Source organism: Parasteatoda tepidariorum, unplaced genomic scaffold (assembly GCF_982258835.1).
Source record: "Parasteatoda tepidariorum strain Cologne lab strain unplaced genomic scaffold, Ptep-v5.0 scaffold_85, whole genome shotgun sequence".
Taxonomy (NCBI): Eukaryota; Metazoa; Arthropoda; class Arachnida; order Araneae; family Theridiidae; genus Parasteatoda; species Parasteatoda tepidariorum.
In genome coordinates, this window is record NW_028257444.1 from 1 (window position 1) to 4,015 (window position 4,015).

Here is a 4,015-nt window from a genome sequence, read left to right on the forward strand (position 1 = left end):
GTACCGAAAACGTCAGATATTTTTTAAGTACCGAGAAGGTCAGAAATTTTCTAAGTACCAAAATCAACAGAATTTTTCTAAGTACCGAAATCATCAGAATTTTTCTAAGTACCGAAAACGACAGAAATTTTCTAAGTACCGAAAACTTCTGATTGTTTTCTAAGTACCGAGATCGTCAGAATTTTTCTAAGTACCGAAAAGGTCAGAAATTTTCTAAGTACCGAAAAGGTCAGAAATTTTCCAAGTTCCGAAATCGTCAGAATATTCTTAGTACCGAAATCGTCAGAATTTTTCTAAGTTTCGAAATCGTCAGAATTTTCTAAGTACCGAAATCGTCAGAATTTTTCTAAGTAAAGAAATCGTAAGAATTTTTCTAAGTACCAAAATCAACAGAATTTTTCTAAGTACCTAAATCGACAGAATTTTTCTAAGTACCGAAATCAACAGAATTTTTCTAAGTACTGAAATCGACAGAATTTTTCTAAGTACCGAAAACGTCAGATAATTTTTAAGTACCGAAAAGGTCAGAAATTTTCCAAGTACCGAAAAGGTCAGAAATTTTCCAAGTACCGAAAAGGTCAGAAATTTTCTAAGTACTGAAATCGTCAGAATTTTTCTAAGTACCGAAATCATTCGAATTTTTCTAAGTACCGTAAAGGTCAGAAATTTTCCAAGCACCGAAAAGGTCAGAAATTTTCCAAGTACCGAAAAGGTCAGAAATTTTCTAAGTACTGAAATCGTCAGAATTTTTCTAAGTACCGAAATCATTCGAATTTTTCTAAGTACCGTAAAGGTCAGAAATTTTCCAAGCACCGAAAAGGTCAGAAATTTTCCAAGTACCGAAAACGTCAGATATTTTTTAAGTACCGAAATCATCAGAATTTGTCTAAGTACCGAAATCGTCAGAATTTTCTAAGTACCGAAATCGTCGGAATTTTTCTAAGTAAAGAAATCGTAAGAATTTTTCTAAGTACCAAAATCAACAGAATTTTTCTAAGTACCGAAATCATCAGAATTTTTCTAAGTACCGAAAACGACAGAAATTTTCTAAGTACCGAAAACTTCTGATTGTTTTCTAAGTACCGAGATCGTCAGAATTTTTCTAAGTACCGAAAAGGTCAGAAATTTTCTAAGTACCGAAAAGGTCAGAAATTTTCCAAGTTCCGAAATCGTCAGAATATTCTAAGTACCGAAATCGGCAGAATTTTTCTAAGTACCGAAATCATCAGAATTTTTCTAAGTAAAGAAATCGTAAGAATTTTTCTAAGTACTAAAATCAACAGAATTTTTCTAAGTACCTAAATCGACAGAATTTTTCTAAGTACCGAAATCGTCGGAATTTTTCTAAGTACCGAAATCGTCAGAATTTTTCTAAGTACCGAAATCGTCAGAATTTTTCTAAGTACCGAAATCATCAGAATTTTTCTAAGTTCCGAAATCGTCAGAATTTTCTAAGTACCGAAATCGTCGGAATTTTTCTAAGTAAAGAATCGTCAGAATTTTTCTAAGTACCAAAATCAACAGAAATTTTCTAAGTACCGAAATCGACAGAATTTTTCTAAGTACCGAAATCAACAGAATTTTTCTAAGTACCGAAAACGTCAGAAATTTTCTAAGTACCGCAAACTTCCGAGTCTTTTCTAAGTACCCAAATCGACAGAATTTTTCTAAGTACCGAAATCAACAGAATTTTCCTAAGTAAAGAAATCGTCAGAATTTTTCTAAGTACCAAAATCAACAGAATGTTTCTAAGTCCCGAAATCGGCAGAATTGTTCTAAGTACCGAAAACTTCTGAATGTTTAATAAGTATCGAAATCGTAAGAATTTTTCGGTACTTATACCGAAAACGTCAGAAATTTTCTAAGTACCGAAGACTTCTGAATGTTTTCTAAGTACCGAAATCGACAGAACTTTTCTAAGTACCGAAAACGTCAGATATTTTTTAAGTACCGAGAAGGTCAGAAATTTTCTAAGTACCAAAATCAACAGAATTTTTCTAAGTACCGAAATCATCAGAATTTTTCTAAGTACCTAAAACGACAAAAATTTTCTAAGTACCGAAAACTTCTGATTGTTTTCTAAGTACCCGAGATCGTCAGAATTTTTCTAAGTACCGAAAACGTCAGATAATTTTTAAGTACCGAAAAGGTCAGAAATTTTCCAAGTACCGAAAAGGTCAGAAATTTTCCAAGTACCGAAAACGTCAGATATTTTTTAAGTACCGAAATCATCAGAATTTTTCTAAGTACCGAAATCGTCAGAATTTTCTAAGTACCGAAATCGTCGGAATTTTTCTAAGTAAAGAAATCGTAAGAATTTTTCTAAGTACCAAAATCAACAGAATTTTTCTAAGTACCGAAATCGTCGGAATTTTTCTAAGTACCGAAATCGTCAGAATTTTTCTAAGTACCGAATTCGACAGAATTTTTCTAAGTACCGAAATCAACAGAATATTTCTAAGTTCCGAAATCACCAGAATTTTTCTAAGTACCGAAAACGTCAGATATTTTTTAAGTACCGAAATCATCAGAATTTTTCTAAGTACCGAAATCGTCGGAATTTTTCTAAGTAAAGAAATCGTAAGAATTTTTCTAAGTACCAAAATCAACAGAATTTTTCTAAGTACCTAAATCGACAGAATTTTTCTAAGTACCGAAATCGTCGGAATTTTTCTAAGTACCGAAATCGTCAGAATTTTTCTAAGTACCGAAATCGTCGGAATTTTTCTAAGTAAAGAAATCGTCAGAATTTTTATAAGTACCGAAAACTTCTGAATGTTTAATAAGTATCGAAATCGTAAGAATTTTTCGGTACTTATACCGAAAACGTCAGAAATTTTCTAAGTACCGAAGACTTCTGAATGTTTTCTAAGTACCGAAATCGACAGAACTTTTCTAAGTACCGAAAACGTCAGATATTTTTTAAGTACCGAGAAGGTCAGAAACTTTCTAAGTACCAAAATCAACAGAATTTTTCTAAGTACCGAAATCATCAGAATTTTTCTAAGTACCGAAAACGACAGAAATTTTCTAAGTACCGAAATCGTCAGAATTTTTCTAAGTACCGTAAAGGTCTGAAATTTTCCAAGTATTGAAAAGGTCAGAAATTTTCTAAGTACCGAAATCGTCAGAAATTTTCTAAGTACCGAAATCATCAGAATTTGTCTAAGTACCGAAATCGTCAGAATTTTCTAAGTACCGAAATCGTCGGAATTTTTCTAAGTAAAGAAATCGAAAGAATTTTTCTAAGTACCAAAATCAACAGAATTTTTCTAAGTACCTAAATCGACAGAATTTTTCTAAGTACCGAAATCGTCGGAATTTTTCTAAGTACCGAAATCGTCAGAATTTTTCTAAGTACCGAAATCGTCAGAATTTTCTAAGTACCGAAATCATCGGAATTTTTCTAAGTAAAGAAATCGTCAGAATTTTTCTAAGTACCAAAATCAACAGAATTTTTTCTAAGTCCCGAAATCGGCAGAATTTTTCTAAGAACCGAAAACTTCTGAATGTTTAATAAGTATCGAAATCGTAAGAATTTTTCGGTACTTATACCGAAAACGTCAGAAATTTTCTAAGTACCGAAGACTTCTGAATGTTTTCTAAGTACCGAAATCGACAGAACTTTTCTAAGTACCGAAAACGTCAGATATTTTTTAAGTACCGAGAAGGTCAGAAATTTTCTAAGTACCAAAATCAACAGAATTTTTCTAAGTACCGAAATCATCAGAATTTTTCTAAGTACCGAAAACGACAGAAATTTTCTAAGTACCGAAAACTTCTGATTGTTTTCTAAGTACCGAGATCGTCAGAATTTTTTCTAAGTACCGAAAAGGTCAGAAATTTTCCCAAAGTTCCGAAATCGTCAGAATATTCTAAGTACCGAAATCGTCAGAATTTTTCTAAGTTTCGAAATCGTCAGAATTTTCTAAGTACCGAAATCGTCAGAATTTTTCTAAGTAAAGAAATCGTAAGAATTTTTCTAAGTACCAAAATCAACAGAATTTTTCTAAGT